The 18,745-nt window shown below is 39.5% G+C and overlaps 1 non-coding gene across 1 annotated transcript; it reads right to left on the bottom strand.

Annotated features, from left to right (window-relative positions):
• Positions 1–1,318: 1,318 nt before the first annotated feature.
• TRNAK-UUU (transfer RNA lysine (anticodon UUU)) lies at positions 1,319–1,390 on the bottom strand. The gene has a single exon. It is a non-coding gene; the product is annotated as a tRNA-Lys (tRNA).
• Between the last annotated feature and the right edge of the window lie 17,355 nt (positions 1,391–18,745).

The following is an 18,745-nucleotide window of genomic DNA, read 5'->3' as shown; positions in this document are numbered from 1 at the left end:
TGTCTTTTGAGTTTTCAACTGTTTCAACTCTGATATTTCTAGGGATAGATTCTTGTAGGTTTATTCTACTTGCTACTCATGGAACTTCATAGAGAGATCATTTTTAAAATCAAATTTAGGAAGTTTATAGCATTTTTCACCTCTCTTTCTTGAAGACTTCTTGATTTCTTTCGGAAATCTCATTATGCATCCATAAAACTGATGATCCTCTTGCAAGGCAAACAGCCTATCTGTTGTATTATCTCTTCTGCCCCATTTTAAACTTTTATTTTATTTTATTTTATTTTATTTTATTTAGTTTTTGGGCTCTGCACTCAGAAGTAGCTCCTTGTAGACTCAAGGAAACATATGGGATGCTGGAGATCGAACCTAGGTTCATCCTGGGTCATACACATGCAAGGCAAACACCCTACCACTATGCTATTACTCCGGCCCCTGAACATATTTAAAATCATTCACTTAAGATCTTTGTTCAGTCAGTCCCATATCTAAGCCTTCCCTTAGGGACAGTTTCTATTACTCTTCCTTCCTTCCTTCCTTCCTTCCTTCCTTCCTTCCTTCCTTCCTTCCTTCCTTCCTTCCTTCCTTCCTTCCTTTCTTCCTTCCTTCCTTCTTTCTCTTTCCTTCTTTCCCTCTTTCTCTTCCTTCTCTTTCTTTCTTCCTTATTTCCTTCCTTCCTTCCTTCTTCTTTCTTTCTTTTCTTTTCTTTTCCTTCCTTCCTTCCTTCCTTCCTTCCTTCCTTCCTTCCCTTCCTTCCTTCCTTCCTTCCTCCCTCCCTTCCTCCCTTCCTTCCTCCCTCCCCTCCCTCCCTCCCTCCCTCCCTCCCCCCTCCCCCTCCCTCCCCTCCCCTCCCTCCCTCCCTCCTTTCCTTCCTTCCTTCCTTCCCTTCCTTCCTTCCTTCCTTCCTTCCTTCCTTCCTTCCTTCCTTCCTTCCCTTCCTTCCTTCCTTCCTTTCTATTTTTGAATAAGTTTCTTTTATTTTTCTTTTTGTTTGGTGACCACACCTAGCAATACTCAGTACTCAGGGCTGGCTCCTGGAGTGTCTTTTGGGGACCATATGTAGTTCTGGAGATTGGATCTAGGTCAGTTGTGTGCAAGGCAAGCGCTTCACCAGCTGTCCTATCTCTCTATCCCCGGTTCTAGTTTGTTTGTTTGTTTGCTTGTTTTTGTTTTTGGGCCACAGCCGGAAGTGCTCAGGGATTACTCCTGGCTCAGAAATCTCTCCTGGCAGGTACAGGGGATGCCGGCAATTGAACCTCTGCAGGGCTAATGCCCTAATGCTGTGCTATCTCTCCAGCCCCAAAATAGTTACCGCCAATGCCCAACGTGGGGCTCAAACCCACAACCCTGAGATTAAAAGTCTCATGCTCTACCGACTGAGCTATCGGGCGCTGACCCCCAGGTTCTAGTTTCTAAGTTCTTTACATGACTAGCCTGTGGACATCTAAGATGATACCATAAATTAATTCTGGAAACCAGACTTTGTGGCTGTTGTCATTTGCTGTTGTTTGTTCCCAGGCTTAGTTGCTGTTTGTTGACATTATTGTGTTTGTTTGCTTAGTTAGCTTGTTTATTTTTTAAATCTAATTCAGCAAAGTCTATTTACACTGTATGATCACTGAAGCCTTTCCCTCATTTGTTTATGGGAAGTTTAGGATTGGACGGAAATTCCCTTCGATGCTGAACCAATGAGTGTTCCAGTGCTTGAATAAGGGGCTCTGTGGGGTTTATATGGGCAGTTTTCACTCTGCCTTTATTTATTTGTTTATTTATTTTTGTTTTTTTGGGTCACACCGGCAGCGCTCAGGAGTTACTCCTGGCTCTGTGCTCAGAAGTCACTCCAGGCAGGCTCGGGGCACCATATGGGATGCCTGGATTCAAACCGTGGTCTGTCCTGTATTGGCCGTGTGCAAGGCAAACACCTTACAGCTGTGCTATTGCTCCGGCCCCTCTGCCTTTAATTTTTCTTTTCACTTACAAAGAACCTCAAACCCCTCCAGAGGAGAGAGAATTGGATGTCTTTCCAGATCTTTCACAGAAGTGCACAGAGCACTGCATTAAACAACAGACCTTCTTGATATCAGGTACATGCCAAAAATTCTAATGCCCCCAGTGTATGTCTCCTCACTCAGCTTCTTCATTTAAAGCTTTTTGGTTACTCTAATGGTCTTCCCCAATTGGGTGCATAGCCTCAGGTAATTGAGAAGTCAAGCAATTGCTTTTGACAAAAAACACATTTCATTTTACACAAATTCTGAGTGAGGTCAAATACAAGCAATTTTGTAATTAGTTTGTCTAGGAAACCACAAGATAAGTCTCATAATTCTCTGGAAATGAAGCTCTCAAGGAATGTTAACTCCTTATTATTCCTTCCCATGGCTTTCCAAACTGCAGTCTCCACTGGGAACAGGTTTTTTGTTTTCAAGAATAACTTTCTTAAAAATTATGTTTTTCAAGTAGATCCCAGGATGGGACTGGAGCAAACAAAAATGCTACAAACCTCCTTGTTTATGCTGCAATTGGGGGTTCCCTCCCTTTTAGTTGTGCTTGGGTGGCTATTAGTTATGGGGACACTCCCAGTGACACTCGGACCACTGCCAGTGCTTAGGGAAGGATGTTTTGTTGGAGATCAAATCCAGGGCCTCCCACATGCAAGACATGTGCCTGTCTCTTCACTCATGTTCTCTGCTCTATTGTTTTGTTTTGGTTTTGGGCCATACCATCGGCTCAGGCGTTTACTCCTAGCTCTGTGCTCAGAAATCACTCCCAGACAGGCAGGGGACCATATGTGATGCCGAGGATTGAACCAGGTTAGCCATGTGTGGGACAAACTCCCTATTCACCTTGCTACTGCTCTATTGTTTATTTGATTTTTAAGAATAAACATAGTCCAGATTGTTGCTGAAACCTTTGAGGGAATTTTCATAGTTCTGAAATGTGGCCATTCAACAGTCTCTAGCAGCTGTGTTGACAAATGGCATATCCATACTCAGGGCCTGTTCTTGACTCTTTGGTCAGAAGTGACCCTGGAAGTGCTGGGGACAAATGAGATGCCAGAGGTTTGAACCAGGTGTCTTTGGGAGGCAAAATAAGCACCTAAATCCTGTGCTATCTCTCTGGTCCACCAAGCTTCCAAGTATTTATTTATTTATTCGTTATTTTTTTTCTTCCTCCTTTTTTTTTTTTTTGGCTTTTGGGCCACACCCAGTGATGCTCAGAGGTTACTCCTGGCTATGCACTCAGAAATTGCACCTATACCCTTTCATGGATTGGCAGGATTAACATAATTAAAATGGCAACACTCCCGAAAGCATTGTACAAATTTAATACAATCCCTCTAAAGATACCCATGACATTCTTCAAAGAAGTGGATCAAACACTTCTGAAATTTATTTGAACAGTAAACACCCATGAATAGCTAAAGCAATCCTTGGGAAATAGAATATGGAAGGCATTACTTTCCCCAATTTTAAATTGTATTGCAAAGCAATAGTTATCAAAACAGCAATGGTAAAACAACAACAACAACAACAACAACAACAACAAAAACAGCAATGGTATTGGCATAAAGACAGATCCTCAGATCAGTGGAATAGGCTTGAGTATACAGAGAATGTTCCCCAGACATACAATCATCTAATTTTTTTTTTTTTTTTTTTGGTTTTTGGGTCACACCCGGCAGTGCTCAGGGGTTACTCCTGGCTCTACGTTCAGAAATTGCTCCTGTCAGGCTCAAGGGATCATATGGGATGCCGGGACTTGAACCACCATCCTTCTGTATGCAAGGCAAACGTCTTACATCCATGCTATCTTCCGGCCCCTCAATCATCTAATTTTTGATAAAAGGACAAGAAATCCAAAATGGAGCAAGGAAAGCCTCTTCAACAAGTGGTGTTGGCACAACTGGCTAGCCACTTGCAAAAAAGCGAACTCAGACCACCCAGCTAACACCAGGTACGAAGGTAAAATACAAATGGATTAAAGACCTTGATATCAGACCTGAAACCATAAGATATATAGAAATACATGTAGGTAAAACACTCTATAACATTGAGACCACAGGCATCTTTAAGGAGAAATAGCACTTTCCAAATAAGTGGAAGCAGAGATAAACAGATGGGACTATATTAAGCTGAGAAGTTTCTGCACCTCAAAGGAAATAGTGCCTAGAAAACAAGAGCCACCCACTGAATGGGAGAAATTATTCACCCAATAACCATCAGATAAGGGGCTAATATACAAAATATACAAGGTACTGACAGAACTTTACAAGAAAGAAACATCTAATCCCATCAAAAAAAAATGGGGAGAAGAAATGAACAGACACTTTGATAAAGAAGAAATACAAATGGCCAAAAGACAATTTAAAAAAGTTCAAAAGCACTAATCATCAGGGAGATGCAAATCAAAACAACTATGAGGTACGATCTCACGCCACAGAGATTGGCACACATTGTAAAGAAAGAGAACAAGCAATGCTGGTGGGGCTGGAGAGATAGCATGGAGGTAGGACGTTTGCCTTGTATGCAAAGTGACGGTGGTTCAAATCCCGGCATCCCATATGGTCCCCCGAGCTGCCGGGGGGTGATTTCTGAGCGTAAAGCCAGGAGTAACCCCTGAGCATTACCATGTGTGACCCAAAAACAAACAAACAAAAAAATGCAGTGCTGGTGAGGATATGGAGAGTAAGTAATTCATTGCTGTGGAAATGCTGTCTAGTCCAGTCTTTATGGAAAACAATATGGAACAATATGGAAATTCCTCAAAAACTGAAAATTGAGCTTTCATATGATCCAGCTATACTACTCCTAGGGATATACCCTAGGAACACAAAAATACAATTCAAAAATCCCTTCCTCACACCTATATTCATTGCAGTGCTATTTACAATAGCCAGACTCTGGAAACAACCAAGATGCCCTTCAACAGATGAGTGGCTAAAAAAACTGTGGTACATTTACACAATGAAATATTATGCAGCTATCAGGAGAGATGAAGTCATAAAATGTTCCTATACATGGATGTACATAGAATCTATTATGTTGAGTGTAATAAGACAAAGGGAGAGAGATAGACACAGAATAGTCTCACTCATTTATGGTTTTTTAAAAAAAGTAAAACATTGTAATAATTCCAGAGACAATAAAAGAAGAGCCAGAGGACTGGCCCACAATATAAAGCTCACCACAAAAAGTGGTGAATGCTCTTACGGAAATAACTACACTAGAAAGTAGAATGACAAAGTTAATGAATGAGAGGAGTAGAATGCCTGTCCTGAATACAGGTAGGGGTGGGAGAAGAGGGAGATCAGGGCATTGGTGGTGGGAACGTTGTACTGGTGAAAGGGGGTGTTCTGTTTATGACTGAAACTCAACTACAATCATGCTTGTAATTATGGTGCTTAAATAAAGATAAAAAGGAAGAAAAAAGAAATCGCTCCCGTTTCGGGGGACCATATGAAATGCGGGGAATTGAACCATGGTCTGTCCTAAGTCAGCCATGTGCAAGGCAAATGTCCTACTGCTGTGCCACCACTCTGGTCCCATATTTTTTAACTACTTTTTAAAAAAAACTATTTTTATAATATCTTTATTTAAACATCTTGATTACAAATATGATTGTGATTAGTTTTCAGTCATGTAAAGAACACCCCCCCTTCACCAGTGCAACATTCCCACCACCAATGTCCCAAATCTCCCTCCATCCCACCCCACCCCCACCTGTACTCTAGACAGGCTTTGCAGTTCCCTTATTCATTCACATGGTTATGGTAGTTCTAAGTGTAGTTATTTCTTTTGTGTGTGTGTGTGTGTGTGTTTAAACTCATATTTTATTTCATTGCTCTCATCAAATGACCTCAGAGAATGGTCCTGCAAGGAGTTGATTGTGGTCCTTTAAAGGATTTTCCTTTAGAACAAATGAAATTTTAAACTCCAGCAACACAAAATGACTACATCAGTAAAAAGAACAGTTTTCACAATGCTTCTTAAACTTTCTTTTTTTTTTTATTTAAACACCTTGATTACATACATGATTGTGTTTGGGTTTCAGTCATGTAAAGAACACCACCCATCACCAGTGCAATATTCCCATCACCAATGTCCCAAGTCTCCCTCCTCCCCAAGTGTAGTTATTTCTATAACTGCACTCACCACTCTTTGTGATGAGCTTCATGAAGTGTCTCAGGATTGTTGCAAAAATGACTTTTATTTTTCTTAAAACCCATAGATGAGTGAGAATATTCTGTGTCTATCTCTCTCCCTCTGACTTATTTCACTCATCATAATAGATTCCATGTACATTCATGTATAGAAAAATTTCATGACTTCATCTCTCCTGATGGCTGCATAATATATATAATAATATATAATATTATATATTATTATATATAATATTATATAATTATATATTATATATAATATTATATAGTTATATATAATATTATATATAATAATAATATTCTATTGTGTATATGTACCACAGTTTCTTTAGCCATTCATCTGTTGAAGGGCATCTTTGTTGTTTCCAGAGCCTGGCTATTGTGAATAGTGCTGCAATAAATATAGGTGTGAGGAAGGGGTTTTTGTATTGTATTCTTGTGTTCCTAGGGTATATCCCTAGGAGTGAAATAGCTGTGTCGAATGAGAGCTCAATTTCCAGTTTTTGGAGGAATTTCCATATCGCTTTCCATAGAGGTTGGACTAGACGGCATTCCCACCAGCAGTGGACAAGAGTTCCTTTCTCTCCATATCCCCACCAGCACTGATTGTTCTTGTTATTTATGATGTGTGCCAATCTCTGTGTGTGAGATGGTATCTCATCATTGTTTTGATTTGCATCTCCCTGATGATTAGTGATGAGGAGCATTTTTTCATGTGCCTTTTGGCCATTTGTATTTCTTCTTTGTCAAAGTGTCTGTTCATTTCTTCTCCCCATTTTTTGATGGGATTAAATGTTTTTTCTTGTAAAGTTCTGTCAGTGCCTTGTATATTTTGGAGATTAGCCCCTTATCTGATGGGTATTGAGTGAATAGTTTCTCCCACTCAGTGGGTGGCTCTTGTATCCTGGGCACTATTTCCTTTGAGGTGCAGAAGCTTCTCAGCTTAATGTATTCCCATCTGTTGATCTCTGCTTCCACTTGTTTGGAAAGTGCAGTTTCCTCCTTGAAAATGCCTTTACTCTCAATGTCATGGAGTGTTTTACTGACGTGTTGTTCTATATACCTTATGGTATCAGGTCTAATATCAAGGTCTTTAATCCATTTGGATTTTACCTTCGTACATGGTGTTAACTGGGGTTCGCTTTTTTGCAAGTGGCTAACCAGTTCTGCCAGTACCACTTGTTGAAGAGGTTTTCCCTGCTCCACTTAGGATTTCTTGCTCCTTTGTCAAAAATTAGGTGCTTGTATGTCTGGGGAACATTCTCTGAGAACTCAAGCCTATTCCACTCATCTAAGGGTATGTCTTTATTCCAGACCCATGCTGTTAAGATAACTATTGCTTTGTAGTACAGTTTAAAGTTGGGGAAAGTAATGCCTTCCATACTCCTTTTCCCTAGGAGTGCTTTAGCTATTCGAGGGTGTTTATTGTTCCAGATGAACTTCATAAGTGTTTGATCCACTTCTTTGAAGAATGTCATGGGTGTCTTTACAGGGATCGCATTAAATCTGTATAATGCTTTGGGGAGTATTGTCATTTTAATTATGTTAATCCTGCCAATCCATGAGCAGGGTATGTGTTTCCATTTCCGTGTGTCCTCTCTTATTTCTTGGAGCAGGGCTTTATAGTTTTCTTTGTATAGGTCCTTCACATTTTTAGTCAAGTTGATTTCGAGATATTTGAGTTTGTGTGGCACTAATGTGAATGGGATTACCTTCTTAACGTCCATCTCTTCCCTATCATTATTGGTGTATAAAAACCCATTGATTTCTGTGTGTTAATTTTGTAGCCTGCCACCTTGCTATATGATTCTGTTGTTTCTAGAAGCTTTTTGATAGAGTCTTTAGGGTTTTCTAAGTAGAGTATCATGTGATCTGCAAACAATGAGAGCTTGACTTCTTCCTTTCCTATCTGGATTCCCTTGATATCTTTTTCTTGCCTGATCGCTATAGCAAGTACTTCCAGTACTATGTTGAAGAGGAGTGGTGAGAGTGGACAGCCTTGTCTTGTACCAGAATTTAGAGTAAAGGCTTTTAGTTTTTCTCCATTGAGTATAATATTTGCCATTGGCTTGTGGTAGATGGCTTCAACTAGATTGAGAAAGGCTCCTTTCATTCCCATCTTGCTGAGAGTTTTGATCAAGAATGGGTGTTGGGCCTTATCAGATGCTATTGATATCTATTGATATAATCATGTGATTTTTATTTTTCTTGTTGTTGATGTTTTGTATTATGTTGATATATTTACGGATGTTAAACCATCCTTGCATTCCTGGATGAAACCTAGTTGGCCATAGTGTATGATCTTCTTGATGACGCATTGGATCCTATTTGCCAGGATTTTGTTGAAGATCTTTGCATCAGCATTCATCAGGGATATTGATCTGTAATTTTCTTTTTTGGCAGCATCTCTGTCTGATTTTGGTATCAAGGTGATGTTGGCTTCATAAAAGCTGTTTGGGAGTGTTCCTGTTTTTTTTCAATTTCATGAAAGAGCCTGGCTAGGATTGGTAGTATAAAAAAACTATTTAAGGTAATAATTCCCCGGTCCTTATCTCATCATTTTTGCAAATGTCACTTGGTAGAGTTAGATTAATTGTACTTTGTATATTTGGAAATTATTTAGTCCCAAAAGCATGTTTTTGGTTGTTGATTATTCTGGGGATTTTTTTTTTTTTTTTTTTTTGGTGTGGTGGTGCTTAACTACAGATCCGAGCTCCATTAACAACAACCTTAACTCCTATCTCACTGGCCCCAGACACTGATTTGTTTTTTCAGGTATGAGGTCAAGTGGATAATTAGGTCAAGGCTAGGGTCAGTGTCAGTATTAAGGACTAGGTGAAAGAGAGGGCTTTGAATAAGGTCAGTGTTTTTGAATAGGGTTAGTTTTAGGGAGAGGAACAGAGTTTGTGTTCCTAAAATTGAGAATGAAAGTAAGGATTTTGTTTAATGTTGAATTTGAGTTTTAGTGGGGTTACAAAAAGGTTAGGAGCAGGGTTAGATTTAGGGTTAAGATTAGGATTGGGCATGTTGGCAGAGAGAAGGAAATTGAAGACATAAGAGGGAAGGGGACATTGGTGAAGAAATTTATGTTGGAACAATCATGAGTAACCTTGTAAGTTTATTATTTACAATGATTCAGTTGAAAAATAACTTACTTAAGGGGCTGGAGAGATAGCATGGAGGTAAGGGGTTTGCCTTTTATGCAAAAGGATAGTGGCTTGAATCCTGGCATCCCATCTGGTCCTGTGTGCCTGCCAGGGGCGATTTCTGAGCATAGATCAAGGAGTAACCCCTGAGCACTGCCGGGTGTGACCCCCCCCCCACAAAAAAAAGAAAAAAGAAATATAACTTAAAACAAATATTAGGTTTAGAGTTAGGGAGAGATAAAATTTGATTTGGCCATGTTCAAAGCTGAGAATGAAGGATTAGGGTGAATGTTAAATTTAGTGCATTTGTGGAGTTAGGTTTGGCTATGGTAAAGATATGAATCAAAGTTAGGATCATGATGAATGTTAAATGTTGAGTAATTGTAAAGTTTGGTTAGGGCTAGGGTTAGGGTTAGATTACAGATAGGGATAGAGAAAGCATTTCTTTTTTTATTTGTTTGTTTGTTTTTTGGGCCACACCCAGCAGTGCTCAGGGGTTACTCATGGCTGTCTGCTCAGAAATAGCTCCTGGCAGGCACAGGGGACCATATGGGACACCGGGATTCAAACCAACCACCTTTGGTCCTGGATCAGCTGCTTGCAAGGCGAACACCGCTGTGCTATCTCTCTGGGCCCAAGAAAGCATTTTTATTTGGAAAAGTAAAATAAGAAAAATATAAGTTGGTGTAGTCACTGTGGAGGACAGAATAGGTATTTCTCAAAATCTTAAAAATAGAAAAACAAAACAAAAGGATAGAAATTCCATGTAATTTATTTATTCTATATTTAGCAATTCATTGGAATATACAAAAATTGAAGATGTACCTCTGTGCTCAAGCAAAATTACTTCTAATTGTTAAGTTATGAAAAACACCTACTTTTGATGTAAATATATATGATAAAGAAGAATTTATATTAAATGTAATAGAAATAAGGGGTGTGGAGAAACAGCACAGCAAGTAGGATGTTTGCCTTGTATGTAACTGACATGGGTTCAATTGCTAGCTTTCCATATGGTCCTCTGAGCTTGCCAAGAGTAATTCCTGAGCTCAGAGCTAGAAGTAACTCCTGAGCTCCACTGGGTGTGGCTCCAACCTCCCTCAAAATAAATAAATAAAAACTTAAAATAAAGAAATATGTTAAGGTCTGTTATGATATGGTATGGATGTGTGTATATTAAGAATATACATATATAATGGACTATTACTCAGCTATAAAAATGATGAAATATTGCCACTTCTAAAAACATTTATGAACCTGGTCATTTCATCAAGTTGGTAAGAGTAAGGTCAAATTATTTCATGTGTGTGTTGAATATAAAGAAACAGAGCAAATATACAAAATAAAAAATCAAATTATTAAAAAATACTGTTGTAGGGTCAAAGCCACACCCATTTGTAATCAGGGCTTACTCTTGGCTCTGTACTCAGGAACTGCTCCTGGCAGGCTCAGGAGTTCACAGGGGATGCTGGAGATGAAACCTGGATTGACTACATACAAAGTCAAATGACCTCCCTGCTGGGGGCTCTAGCCCCCAAACAAATTCCTAGACACAGAACACACTGGTAGTTATCAAAAGGGGGAAGAGTTGGTGTTGAGTGAAACAGGAAAAGTGATTCTCTACATTATTACACATATCAATTATATAGGAACATATAAAAACTAGACTCAGAAGATCAGTGTAGCTTATTTTTTCTTGCAAACTTATGGCCACATGTTCAAAAATCCAGGTTCTACAATCAACATGTTCTGTCCTGCTTAAAACTGAACTGTTCTGAGACAGAGAGATAGCATGGAGGTAAGGCATTTGCCCTGCATGCAGATGGACGGTGGTTTGAATCTCGGCATCCCATATGGTTCCCCGAGCCTGCCAGGAGCGATTTCTGAGCATAGATAGATCCAGGAGCAACCCCTGAGTGCTGCGGGGTGTGATCCAAAAACAAAACAAAACAAAATAAAAATTAACTGTTCTCTGATATAACATAAACTACTCAGAACATGAGTATTTATTTACATGTGCAAAACATTAAAATATTTTGTAATAAAGAGATTTCTCATTTCCTTTCATTTTTATTTGATATTCTTCATTTGGATAAAAAAATTGAATCTTTGGGGCCGGTGAGGTGGTGCCAGAGGTAAGGTGTCTGCCTTGCAAGCGCTAGCCAAGTAAGGACCACGGTTCGATCCCCGGCAACCCATATGGTCCCCCCAAGCTAGGGGCAATTTCTGAGCACTTAGCCAGGAGTAATCACTGAGCATCAAATGGGTGCGGCCCAAAAAAACAAAAAAAAATGAATCTTTTAATTTAATTTTAATTACTTATTTTACTTAATTATTTAGGTGTTTAGGCCACACCTGCTAGTGTTCAAGCTTAGTTCTAGGTTTTGGTGCTCAGAGTTTTCACTTGGGGTGGACTCAGGGTTCATATGAGGTGTATGGGATTGAATTCAGGTCACTTGCACTAAGGCAAGTGTACTATCTCTCTGATCTCTCTATATAATATAATTTTAAAGGCAAAATCTTTCATAGGAAAGGAGGAATAAGGGAAGTGAGTTGCCAAGTTGGTGCCTAGATGACAAATTTGAAGGTATTTTGACTAATTCCATGTAAAGATATAATTGTTTTCCATCATAAAGTTAACAAACAGCTTATTTAGTGGATATTAATTCAAGAAGCCTGTTTAGAAATATTCTGAAAAGACTTTTGTGTTGCATGACTTTCATATTTGGTAATAGCAAATGAGTTATAATATTTTAAGAAAATTAACACTGCTTGTAATGAGAGCACAACACAGCACAGACTAAAGTTTTAGTAACTATATAATATGATTGTGATGTGACATGGTATAATATAAGATTATGTGAATTGTTCATATCCTCTTCTTACCAGCAAATTAAAAAAATAGGCAACTTGGGGCCAGAGTGGTAGCATAACAGTAGGGTGTTTGCCTTGCACGCAACTGATCCAGGATGGACATGAGTTTGTTCCTGGCATCCCATAAGGCCCCCAAGCCAGGAGTGATTTCTGAGTGCAGAGCCAGGGTAACCCCTGAGTGTTGCTGGTTGTGGCACCCAAAACAAAACAAAACAAACAGACAAAAAAGGTGACTTTTTAATTTTGTTTTATTCTTGAAGAAACTGTGAAAGGTCAGTATAATCTGGCAATGTATGTCACACATATATATAAATACTGAGCTAAAATTTTTTTATTTAAAATATTAAAAAAATTTATAAATGTATAATGAAATGGGATAATAGTACCTTTTTTTACTTCTATTTTTTCTCCTTAATAGTAAATGCAGGACTCTAGTTACTATTTACCAAAAATTGTCTACATCTTTCAAAATGCTTTATGCATTTGAATATTTGAAATAATCAGAAAAAACATACTTCTTCCTTTTGTGACATTATTTTTTGCCTTTTCAGTACACAGAAACAATAAGATCTTTTAAAGAATCATCAGACTCTGCTCTTTTATCAAGTCTTTTTCATGTTAATCTGCTTGGATTCAGTTCTCAGAAAAATTCAACCAGTGACATGAGTTGACCATGAGATTGCTTCCTAATGAGTTTTTAATTCTTGGGTGTTTGGGCGGTTTTTTGTTTGCCTGTTTGTTTTTGCTTTTATTTCTGAAGAAATGCCAATGTCATCAAAGACAAAGGCTATGTATGGTATATCCCAAGTTAAATCAAAGTTAAGGGCCATTATAACTGTAATATTATGTAGAAGCCAGGCTGCATTTTCTACTACAGAGAAATACTATGATTAGATCCCCTAACAACTATTTAACATGTAAGTTGGGTATTATTGCAAAGATGAAAAATCCCTAATAATAGATAGGTAAGAGATAGTTTCATATGAAAACAGCCATGTTTTAAGGACATAGTTATGGAAATAGACCAAGCAAACAAGGCAGGACACATTGATCATTCTTCCAGAAATTCATAATATACTGAGACTACAAAAGCAAATCAGGCCAGATTTTAACTATTGGAGAATTGGTGCTATTAACTGTTTAACTACAGGTAGGGATAATAAGAAAGAAAATGTGTAAGAATTCTTTATATTTTACTTCAATTTTTTTCATAAGCTTGACATTATTTTCTAACAAAATATTTTAACATATATACATAATTATAGATTAGTACAAGACATACAGAAGATTAACAATCAAAGTAAATTATAGGTATATGAGTTGTTTTCTATAACATTCTTTTACTTCTTCTGAATGTTTGAAAATATTTTTTATAATAGATTGGGAGCAAATATAAGCAAGGTGTTACTATAGCTTAACCTTTTTATTTTTACACTATGGTGCCTTTATTTCAAGCATTTCAAGCTTATATTAACTGTTTTTAATTGAGAAAACATAGATTAGCATAATAATTCCATGCTTAAAGGTTCTAGAAAGCCAAACTCATTAAATTATTATTTATTCCCTTCTCTAAGAAATTAAATAAAAATGTTTTAAAAAGATTCTCTACTAAGCCCTTTATTGCCAGAATAATACTTTTGGTGGGTGTTATACCCAAGTAGTGTTCAGAAATAGTATTTAGGAACTGGCAGTTTTAGGATTCCTGCTCCACATCCCCCGAGAATAAATTTCAGTCCATATAATACGTCCATATAATATGGTCAATAAGTACCTACCAAAAGAACACCTGTGAATGATCTCCAAATAAATATGATATTAGGGACAGGTTAATAAATTATTTACTGGGCCCGGAGAGATAGCATAGCGGCATTTGCCTTGCAAGCAGCTGATCCAGGACCAAAGGTGGTTGGTTCGAATCCGGTGTCCCATATGGTCCCCGTGCCTGCCAGGAGTGACCCCTGAGCACTGCTGGGTGTGGCCCAAAAAACCAAAAAAAAAAAAAATTTATTTACTTATCATCAACTCTTGTCATTACAATCAAAATTCAAAGTAGTTTTAATTTCTTTTGCCCACACTTTTTCTTATTGCCAGGGGGTAAATTTGAATTCTAGATGTCTGAGAGATCCAGTGACTTAATCTGAAGGAAATTAAGCCAAGATGAGAGCCGTTTGCAGGGTTCTTGGAAGGACCCAAAGAGAACTTTGTCATGGTCAGCTCCTTGGTGCCTTGGGTGTTCAAGGGCTTGAAGAAAAGAGGTGCTGCCTGAGCTGTGACTGAGAGGGGAGAACTTACCACACTGGCTTGAAAGCTGGAGAAATGACACTCAGCACTTGAACATGGAGTAAAGATGTCAGAAGGTCACCTGTAAAGACGGGCATCCAAGGGATGCAGCTAGGCTATGAGCACTATGTCCACACTGCTGCAACACAGCCCAGAAATGAATGCAGGAGGATTCATCAGGAGGGAGAACACAGGAATCGGGGTTGGAGCAGAAGCCAAGAGGAAATAAAACAGATGTGGAAATAGCTGAAGAGCTTCTGACATCACTGGTTCTATCTAGCCCATTTGGTTGGTTGCCCAGCTGGGAATGAGAGAAGAGTTAACCACCAAATGGCAAGTCTTGTGTGAGCAAACCTCGCTTGCTACCACCACTTGTGTGAGCAAACCCCCGCTTGCTGTGTGGGGTCCGAGGGGCTAGGTGAGCTGCAGACTTTTCCAAATGGCAGATATCACCCTAAAACATGTTTTTTGGAATGCTGAAAACTGGATGATGCTATTACTGTTTTCACTTCTAGCTCAGAATCAGCAGGCATGGATCCAAGTTTGGCCTAGAACCTTCCTTCCCCCTTGGCATCTTCTCTCCTACTCCCACTGTTGTACTCTCAACTTTTACATCCCCAGCCCTCACCCCTGCTAAGCAAAGAGATGTAATGTCAGTCTTGCATTTCCTGCCCCCACCCTCACTCAGTTTAAAAAAAAAAAAAAAAGGTGGTCTGAAAAAACTTAATAAAGGAAAGGCACTAGTTGTGTGTCCAGTCTGACATTTTTTCATATACAGGATTAGCCAATGGCACCAATCCTTAGAAAAACAGGACATACCTGAGAAAGAAAATATGCTGCAAGCCCAGCTGATGTCCTTTTATGGAATTACTCCCTTTGGCCAGCTTCGGCAACCTGTACCCTATATAAACCCCTGTTTTTCTCAATAAAGATGGACTGTGCTAAACAGGACCCCCACAGTGTCTGTGCATGCTCTCTCTCTCTCTCTCTCTCTCTCTCTCTCTCTCTCTCTCTCTCTCTCTCTCTCTCTCTCTCTCACTGCAGCTGAGACTCTTTCCATCTTTTCTAACCTCCACAAGGAACAGCATTCCTGGAGAGGCCTTTGAGCCCCAAGTTCCTGATCCCCCTTGCTGGCTGAGTTGGTGCTGAGACTCTCCAAGTTGGTAGTCAACATCCTACCCTCTCATTTGCAGATCAAGACAACTGCATGCTTTACTAGGCAACTTCTGGATCAAATAATTGGCTTCTGTTCTTTGAGTTTGCTGGCTTTGCTGGATCCATCGGGTGGTGCCTGGGGTCAATTTCAACAGAGGGTAGGGACCCTAAGAACTGGGAATAGATCTGTGTTTCCTCTAAGCAAAACATGTGCTTAGTCCTTGGAGCCATCTCTCCTGCCCTGTTCAAGATCTTAATTAGTAATTTTGTATGGAGTGATCTAGCATTTAATTTTCTTTTCTTTTCTTGTTTGGTGGACATACCAGGTGATACTCAAGGGTTATTTCTGGCTCTGTACTCAGAAACCAGGTCATATGGGATGCCAGCGATCAAACCCTGGTTGGCCATGTGCAAGTCAAATTCCCTGTCTGCTGTGCTATTGCTCCAGTTCCCTCCCCCACACTCTAATTGTTAAGTAGTTAAATATTCATGTATTTCATTTTATTACTATTTTATTTGGAGGGCTCCCAAGTGGTGCTGAGGAGGCACTGGATCCTCCCAGTGATTCTCAGCCAAGTAGGCTTTGCAGTTCAATGCAAAGGTTGTTGATTGGGCCAAACATCTCTGGCGCCAAATATTACTCTGGAGGATTTTTGGAAATTTCAGGGCTGCACCCAGAAATGCTTGGGGATACCATAGGGGACCAGGGACAGAACTGCATTTGATTGCATGCAAAGCACTCACCTGATCCATGCTTTCTCTCTTGTCTCAATATCTATTGTTGCTAATTTTAGCTTTGAGGCCCCATCCTGTAGTGCTTAGTGCTTACTCCTGGCTCAGTGCTCAGGAATCAGTCCTGGCAGGGCTCAGGAAAACATATGTGGTACTACAGGTTGAACTGGGCTTGGTTGAGTGCACTCTGCTCACTCTAGCCTAGAGCAACACTACAGTGAGCAGAGTGTACTCAACCAACCAGGGGTCTCAAACTCAATTTATCTGGGGGCCACAGGAGGCAAAGTCGGGGTGATCCTTGAGTGCAAAGTCAGTAGTAAGCCTTGAACATTGGGGGGTGTGACCCAAACAACTAAAACAAACAAAACAAAAAAAAAAGATTCTTCTAGGGCAGGGCCACAAAATGATGTACGAAGGGCCACGAGTTTGAGATCCCTGCTAGCCCCTGGTTCCAAACATTAAAAAATTTAATTTAAAAATTGGGTGGAGGCATGCCTTGTGGTCCTCAGGGTTTTCTCCTGGCCCTCTATTCAGGGTCCTTCCCTGCAGTGCTCAGAGTACCAGGTCATGCCAGGAATCAACCAGAGCTCCTCCATGCAAAGCAAACACTACACTCCAATTTCTTGAGTTATTGGCCCAGTTCCAAATATTAGTCTTGGAACAAATATGCAAAACGTTTTTGAGGTGGCGTCTGATCACACTTCTTATAAAGAACCCAACTGGTCAATCTCTTGACACAGCTGAAGTGCACTCCAGCAAGTAAAACCAGCAGTTTTATTAGTTCAGAGAAAAACTAGGGACTGGCAATAGGAAGGGGCCCTCACAAACAGGAGTTAGAGTTGAGTCTAATCACAGATCTTTTCCTATAGACAGTGAGAATATTATCTAGAGTGCTTCTGTTTTCTTCTTTGATGTGTTTCCTGAAGAATTGTTCAGGCTTGTCCTGGAGCAGGATGGAATAAAGGTGTTACCATTAGGCCCAGAACAGTCACCTCTGAGCACAGGGAGGGGTACAAAACCAGCAAGGGTGGTAAAGCTAAGAAGCAAAGCAGAGGTGGGCAAACATTTGAAAAATAATTTGCTTGGGCTTGTTGAGAATTTTGCAACAAGAAATTCTGGGAAAAAGTGATTTAACTTTTATAATAAAATGTCTAAGTTTGGAGTAGTATTATAAAGAATTTTATTTGAGGTTTCATGATTTCTAACTTTGTGAATGGTAGTCAGGATTCATATGACATTCTATTTTTTTGTTTTGTTTTGTTTTTGGGTCACACCCGGCAGCGCTCAGGGGTTACTTCTGGCTTCATGCTCAGAAATCGCTCCTGGCAGGCACAGGGGACCATATGGGATACCGGGATTCGAACCGATGACCTTCTGCATGAAAGGCAAACACTTTACCTCCATACTATCTCTCTGGCCCCTCATATGACATTCTAACACCATATCTTCCACCCAGAATGTCTGTTTCCATTCACCACTGTCTTGGTGACGATATTTTAAAATATTTAATTAAGTAAAAAGAAGGAGTTTAAATTTTATTTTTTTTAGTACTTAGAGCTGTGTCCAAGAAAACTGCAAAGGACTCGAAAGTAGGCAAAAAAGAATCTCGGGGCCGGAGAGATAGCATGGAGGTAAAGCGTTTTGCCTTTCATGCAGGAGGTCATCGGTTCGAATCCCGGCGTCCCATATGGTCCCCCGTGCCTGCCAGGAGGCAATTTCTGAGCCTGGAGCCAGGAATAACCCCTGAGCACTGCCTGGTGTGACCCAAAAAAAAAAAAAAAAAAAAAAGAATCACAGTATCCTAGCTGGTCTTCTCAAATTCTCTCTGCTTATTTTATTTTAATTTTGTAATTGTATAAGTTATAGGCAAATTGTCATAGAAATACAGGTAGGTTCTGGTTAGTAAAATCTGATTTATTATTTTCCTGTGAGTATTAGCCCTATTTTGCAACTATTTATAAATTCATTTTAACATCCCTGATGGCCTATATATGCTGTGATACTTTGAAATCACCTTTGAACCCATTGTCATAAGTTTGCTGATTCTTTTCACTTGTATAAAACCTTTTGAAATGTGTTCATTATATCTGCACCTAAATTTTCAATTTGTAAGTAATTAAAAGTATTTAAGTAATTATCAGAACATTAAGAGTAATAAAATGTGTAGATCTCTCTCTTCAGTTAAACCAAAACTTTTTCTGGGAAGAGGATTGAGGCTATATCTGCTGTACTTTTGAGTTGCAGCCAGTAATGCTAAAAGACCATCATAAGTGTGAGGGATGAAACATGGGGTTCTGGGGCCGGCGAGGTGGTGCCTAGAGGTAAGGTGTCTGCCTTGCAAGCGCTAGCCAAGGAAGGACCATGGTTCCATTCCCCGCGGCGTCCCATATGGTCCCCC

The sequence above is a fragment of the Suncus etruscus genome, chromosome 5 (assembly GCF_024139225.1).
Source record: "Suncus etruscus isolate mSunEtr1 chromosome 5, mSunEtr1.pri.cur, whole genome shotgun sequence".
Lineage (NCBI taxonomy): Eukaryota > Metazoa > Chordata > Mammalia > Eulipotyphla > Soricidae > Suncus > Suncus etruscus.
This window is presented reverse-complemented; position numbering and strand designations above follow the sequence as displayed.